Below are 6,973 nucleotides of genomic sequence, written 5' to 3'. Positions count from 1 at the left end.
CATGCTTGGACATAGTTTAAACAGCAGATCTGAGGCTATATACATGCTGCTTGCCATACTAAAAATCAAAATCAAAAGAAGTTAAAAATGATGGGAGGTCAGGAGAAACAGGGAAAGACTGAGAAAAAACTGTCCCAGGCCATAAGGAGACAAAGCCACACAACTCTGTGCCATTGGGCCTGACCAGAAAACAGACCACTTAATGTCCACTGCGGAAAGCTGCTGACATAAAAGTGTGGAGCTGAATGAATAGTTCTGTTCCAATGTTAATTTGTTCGCTTTGACAAATGTGCCGTGGTTATGTAAGATGTTCGCATTAGCAGGAGGGGGGTGAAGGATAGCGAAGAACTCTGTGTTCTTTGCAACTTCTGTATAAATATAAGACAAAGAGGCAGCTGGTCTGCCAAGAAGAGATGAGGCCGGCCTTGGCACCTGGGCCTGCGGCTATGCCCAGGAAAGTGTGGGTGGCCTGGCCCTCAGCTGGCTGGAGAGATGTGGCCCCAGCGCTATGGAGACTGGCCTGTGCTGGTAAGACAAAGGCGTGCGAGGGGTGAGGGCTCCCAGTGTGGGTGGGGCAGGGTGAAGGCGGGCATCCAGCACTAATAGCAGCGTCCTGAGAGCTGCTGGTTGGTTTCTGATGACCTACTATGGTCTCTGATGTCCACAGTTGTGTCCTTTTCGAGTTGCCCTTGGGGCCTTGAGAGGCCAGGGTCAGAAATCTGATGAGCCTCTTGTCTGGCCACAGGCTAAAGACAGGTGACTGACAGCCCTGCGGTGGGCTCTGCCCAGAGACAGCTGTGCTCAAACCATTCACCCGGGATGACCTTGGAATGTCAGAGAGTCTGTTTACCAGGTGACTGTATCTTTGTTAGCTGCCTCTACCCTTTCTGGAAGCCCACTGCCCAGCTTCTTTCAGTGTAGGCCCTGCACACCCACCCTCGGCCCAGGGACGCCAGCCCCGATGTGTCTGCCTCTCTCAAGCAGCTTGCGCTTATGAACAGCTTGTTCCTTTTTGTTGGTTGAAGTTGATTTTTGTTTGTTTCTGTTCTATTCACATCCAGTTTCTTTAGGTCCCAGATTAAGTTCCATCTTTTTATTTATTTTTTTGCCAGTCCGGGGCTTGAGCTCAGGGCCTGAGCACTGTCCTTGGGCTTTCTCAAGGCTAGAGCTCTACCACTTGAGCCTAAGCACCACTTCCAGCTTTTTTCTATGTATGTGGTACCGAGGAGTTGAACCTGGGTCTTCGTGCATGTTAGGCAAGCACTCTACCAGTAGGCAGAACTCCCCCCCGTCCGCCCCTTTTTTCTTTTTGGCAGTCCTGGGGCTTGAACTCAGGGCCTGAGCACTGTCCTTGGGCTTTCTCAAGGCTAGTACTCTACCACTTCCAGAGCCACAGAACCACTCCCAGCTTTTCTCTATGTACGTGGTACCGAGGAATCGAATTCAGGTCTTCGCGCAAGCTAGGCAAGCACTCTACCACTAGGCCAAACTCCCGGCCCCTCCAGCTTTTTAAAAAAAAATATATATATATGGAACTGGGAATTGAACCCGGGTCTTCGTGCATGCTAGGCAAGCACTCTACCACTAGGCCAAACTCCCGGCCCCATTAAGTTCCATCTTTCATGGAGCACTAACAGTGTGTGTGTGTGTGTGTGTGTGTGTGTGTGTGTGTGTGTGTGTGTGTGTGCGTGTGCCAGTCCTGGGACTTGAACTCAGGACTTGGGTGCTGACCCTGAGATTTTGTGCTCAAGGCTAGCATTCTACTACTTGAGCCACAGCTCTGCTTCCAGCTTTTAATTGGATCTAAGACTCTCATGGATGCCCAGGCTGGATTCAAACTGTGATTCTCAGATCTCAGTTTCCTAAGTGTCATGAGTAAGCAAATGGGCAGGTACTATGATGCAACATAGTTTACTGACCTCACAGAGCTAAGCAGCCTCTGCCCCACATTGCTCCCTCCTGAGGGCCTTCCATACTTTCAGGCAGTCCTTGGGGAGCAGTGCTGGAGCATGTGTCTTTGGGAATCCTGGCCATAGATCAAGAAGCCTCACGTGGGCAGCTCCCGGTTGGAGTCCAGGCAGCTGAGGACACTGCTGCCCCTGCAGGTCCCTGAGTTGGGTCTATGAAAGCCAAGTATCACACACGGCCCAGCTCCACCCCCACTGTGCTCTCCTGGGTACAGTGTCTTCTTTGAGCCCCACTTTCCCAGGCCAGATAAGAGAGGGAGCCCAGAACATATTGTGATTGCAGGTTGAGGGGCGGGGGATGTGGCTGAAAGAACCGAGTGTGTTTCAGTAATAGACACACCTGGAAAGTCTAGTCATTTCATGGACCTCAGAAATCCCAGAGGGAGCCGGGCACAGTGGCTCACACTTATAATCCTAGCTACTTAGGAGGCTGAGATCTGAGGATCAAGGTTCAAAGCCAGCCCGGGCACTACAAAGCCTGTGAGACTCTTATCTCCAATTAATGACTAGAAAACCAGAAATGTCATTGAGGCTCAAGGGGTAGGGTAGGAAGCCTTGAGTTGAAGAGCTCAGGGACAGCGCCTAGGCCTAGAGTTCAAGTCCCATGACCTACCAAAAAAAGAAAAAGAAATCCCAGAGTGGGGGGGTCCAGCTGCCCCTGTGTAAACAAGATGCTCTGGCAGGCCACAGGTCCATCACAGAAGCAGTCCCGGGGGATGTTGAGCCGAGGGCAGGATGTGGGCAGCCTGAGGAAGAAGGAGGCTGGGTCTTCACGGTCAAGGGTATCTCACAGGGTCTATGGTGAGTACGGAGCACCACCCCTGGTCTTTCTGCCACACAGTTCCCTTTTTTGTATTCCAAAGCCCCTGCTTCGTAAGCACCCGTTTGTCATAGCCCTTCCCCCACCTCCTCTTGTCATTTCACCCTGAGTTCTCCCCGCTGGGTTCCTCTGTATCTCTAAGCCCTTATAATTCCAGGTCTTCGGCCTGGAGGAAGGCACACAGAGCAGGTCAGAGCATCACCACGGTCAGCTGTTCATTCTGCCAGTGTTCAGGGGAGAGGTCCCCGGGGTCTGAAAGACTGGTAGTGCTCCTACCCCTAGGGAGCTCAAAATACAAAGTCAGGGGCATAATTGCTACAGGCATGTGTGGCAGGGTCCCACTGGAGTGCCAAACAAGGGCTGCATCGCGGGAAAAGAGATTTGGTGGACTTCCTGGAAGAGAGGGCATTTGGCATAGAAAGGACAGATAAGACTGCCATACCAGGGGTTGATGTTTTTACCTTGAGCACTACAGGAGGAAGGGCTGAGAGTGCCAGGGGTATGGAGGAGGGAAGCTCTGTGCAGTAGGACAGTTCTGCTATTTGCCAACGTATGTTTACAAGTGACCTAGACACAGCCCAATGGCCACTCACCCTTCTACCTAAGGCAGCATTGCCAATCTCCTGGTTTCTTGACATGCTGCCAGACCTCAGTCACGGTCCTCATTAGTCCCCTGCGTGTCTCACACTCTTTACCTGTGCAGTCACTGCAGGTCCTGGGCACAGGTACCATTCAGAGCCAGGCTAGCTTTTGAGGGACCCAGGATGAACAGAGGGTGATGACTGCAAAGGAAGGAAGGGCTTCGTGTGTGGGCTGCAGGGGACACTTGCCTGTCTGCAAGCCAGGCAGAGTCTGATTTATCCCCATCAGCTGGGCTCTGAGCTGTCTATTTACCTCTGGTTTGCAGGTAATAGAAGCAAGGCCAGATTGGACAATGACCGAGCAGGGGTCCTGAGCCAGCAGCCGGAAGATGTCAGTGGTTCTGTCTGGACTGTTCTTGGGCCAGAGAAGGTCCCTAGAGAAGAAGACAGCTGGGAGGAAGGCTGAGGCTGATGTGAGCCTCCCCGGATGTGGACAAGGCCGTCCGCATGCTGGGGTGTTGGCCAAACTCCCTGCATTTTTCAAGTGGTGGAAAAGGCCAGTTTCTCCAGGGACTCTCACTTGGGCTGTGGGCTGCAGAGGAACTTAAGGAACCAGCGGATCCTTGAACACAGCTCAGAAAACAGCTCTGGGGTTTTTTTTTTGTTTTTTTTTGTTTTGTTTTTTTGCCAGTCCTAGGCTTGAGCTCAGGGCCTGAGCACTGTCCTTGGACTTTCTCAAGGCTAGAACTCTACCACTTGAGCCTCAGCACCACTTCTGGCTTTTTTCTATGTATGTGGTACCGAGGAATCGAACCCGGGTCTTCATGCATGCTAGGCAAGCACTTTAACCACTAGGCCAAACTCCCGGCCCCAGCTCTGGGTTTTTGCTCTGCGTGCTCACATGCCGTAACTGGGTAGCTTGGTTTCTTTGCCTTTTCCTTCTCCTCCTCCACCTCTTCTTCCACTATCACCTCTTCTTCTTCCTCCTCCTCCTCTTCCTCTTCATCACCCCTTTCTTTCACTTTCATCTGTCCTCCTCTCTTCCCCTCTCTTCCTCCTCTTTTTCTTCCTCCTCCCCCTCCCCTTCCTCCTGTCCTCTTCATCACCCTTCTCTCTCATCTGTCTTTTCTGTCTCATCTCTCATCTGCTCTCTCCTCTCCCTCCTCCTTCTCCTTCTACCTTTCCCCTCCCCCTCTCTTTCTTTCCCCTCTCCTCCTCCTCCACAAACTCTTAGTCTTCCTGCCTCTACCTCCTGACTTCTCAGATAACAGGCATGCACCTCCCCTCCCCCATCATAGCACAATCTAATAATACATTGTCAGTTGCTACAAGGATTAGCAGGACTATGTGCAGTGTTGGACAGCTGACCAGGCATGCTATACGATGGAGGATCTGAGCCTCCCCCTCAGCGATCCCAGCCTCAATCACCCCTTCAGCTCTGAGGGGATCACACCCAGCTTTGCTAATGCTGCCCGGTAGTGGTGAATCTCCCAGGATTGATGACAGGCCTTTATGGTCCAGGAGATGCCCTGGACATAAGGAAATCAATCGTGTGCTCCCTGCTCCTGTGTCCTCCATGATTCACACAGCATGGAGAGGAGCCGTCAATGTAGACAGCTGGTCCTGCTGCGTTTCCTCTCCCAGGACCGATTAGCTGCGTCATGCATCCATTTGTCATGAAATAGAACCGTTTTGATTTCTCTGGGAAGCCGGATTTACTCCCAAATCCTGGCTGCTTTCATCCTTGGACATAAAACAGCCTATTCTAATCTCATACTGAGGGGCAGCCTTTCTAAGGAGCCCATGAAATCTGATCACCAACTCAGCTCCTGGGGGTGGCTGCTTTGATCACTAGGAGAGAGAGCAAGCCATCCTTTGCCTGGTGCTAATAGCTACATGCATTATTGAATAGCTAATTTCCAGGGGCAGACGCTGCAGGAAGACATCCCGACTGCTAGCTGAGGGTCAGCTGCTTCCCTGGCTCCTTGGACAGAGCGAGTGGGGATCTGGCAGAGTTGCTAAGAAAGAGACACCTAACAGAGTTGTCTGTGCAGCTTGCCACCCTTGTTGGATAGTAGCTAAGACGAAAGAAAATAAAGTGAAACGAATGCTTTGCTATTCTCTCCATTGTCCTTCCTCTGATTCAAGTGTCTGAGAAATGAACAGCTGCCTGTGGTATCTCGAGGATTGGGGGGTGGGAGGTGGGGTTGCACACTCTGAGAGGATGCATGCCTGAGGCCTAGGCTGGCTGCAGTTGGAGCAGGGGACTCATCAGTGTTTTCTTAACTCTTTGACAAGGATTCTGAGACCCTGGCTTTGGAGACTTGAGGGGTGAGGAAAGGGCTGAGATTAAATCATCCTGGAAATTTTGCTGTTTGAACTGGATAACCCAAACTTGTTTCTTTGATTCAAAAAATTAATATGTGAGCCTGCAATCCTAGCTACTCAGGAGGCTAAGATCTGAGGATCATGGTTTGAAGCCAGCCCAGGCATAAGTCTATGAGACTCTTACCTCCAATTAACTATCAAAAAAGCTGAAAGCAGAGCTATAGTTCAAGTGGTAGAATGCTAGCCTTGAGCACAAAATCTCAGGGTCAGCACCCAAGTCCTGAGTTCAAGTCCCAGGACTGGCACACGCGCGCACACGCGCGCGCGCGCGCGCGCGCGCGCGCGCGCACACACACACACACACACACACACACACACACACACACACACACACTGTTAGTACCTGAAGATTCACAACATGCTAGACCCTGAGTGAGGCATGGAGGTCTGACAGTGAGGAAGCACAGCTGGGATTCTCAGCCATATGAATGTGACCCCATTGGTCCCTGCTTTTTTTTTTTTTTTGCCAGTCCTGGGCTTAAGCTCAGGGCCTGAGGACTGCCCCTAGATTTTTCTCAAGGCTATAACTCTTCCACTTGAGCCCCAGCACCACTTCCAGCTGTTTGCTATGTATGTGGGGTACCGAGGAATCAAACCCCGGTCTTCATGCATGCTAGGCAAGCACTCTACCACTAGGCCAAACTCCCGGCCCCAAGGTCCCTGCTTCTTTATACTTATATACTTACACAGTCCTCTTCCACACCGAAGAATGATCAACAGAATGAAGTGAGGTTATAAGAGACACCCATTCTTCTCCCTTTTCCTTCTGGAACTCTTGTTCTCTAGGGTAAAGCAGCTGCCATATTGTAAGGAAGCTCAAGCAGCCTGAGCCATCTTGGAAATGGATCTCTAGCCTCAGTAAGTCTTAGCCCTAGTTGACATACTGCACAGAATCACTCAGTTAAGTTGCCCACAAATTTCTAGTCAAACAAACTGTGATTTAAGAAACCACTTGCTATTTCAAGCTGCCATGGATTTTTCTTGGGGGATGCCATTTGTTACACCATGCATAATTAGATATTGATCAAATGATCACATAAATACTTCTTTTTTTTTTTGTCAGTTGTGGGACTTGAACTCTGGGCCTGGGTGCTGTCCCTGAACTCTTTAGCACAAGGCTACTACCTTTCCTTTTGTGCTTGCAATGGGGTTTTTACTTAGGGTCTTGTGCTCTTGCTTGATTCTGTTCAAGACTCATGCTCTATCCTATGAGCCAC

General features: G+C 50.8%; 1 long non-coding RNA gene across 1 annotated transcript; it reads left to right on the top strand.

Annotated features, from left to right (window-relative positions):
* The first annotated feature begins 418 nt into the window (after positions 1-418).
* LOC150061050 (uncharacterized) lies at positions 419-4,018 on the top strand. The gene is made up of 3 exons (XR_016536186.1): positions 419-528; positions 746-853; positions 3,695-4,018. It is a non-coding gene; the product is annotated as an uncharacterized LOC150061050 (long non-coding RNA).
* The last annotated feature ends 2,955 nt before the right edge of the window (positions 4,019-6,973 follow it).

The sequence above is a fragment of the Megascapheus bottae genome, chromosome 7, assembly GCF_031878675.1.
Source record: "Megascapheus bottae isolate mThoBot1 chromosome 7, mThoBot2.hap1, whole genome shotgun sequence".
Taxonomy (NCBI): domain Eukaryota; kingdom Metazoa; phylum Chordata; class Mammalia; order Rodentia; family Geomyidae; genus Megascapheus; species Megascapheus bottae.
Note: the sequence above shows the minus strand (reverse complement) of the source record. Positions and strands in the feature narration are given on the sequence as shown.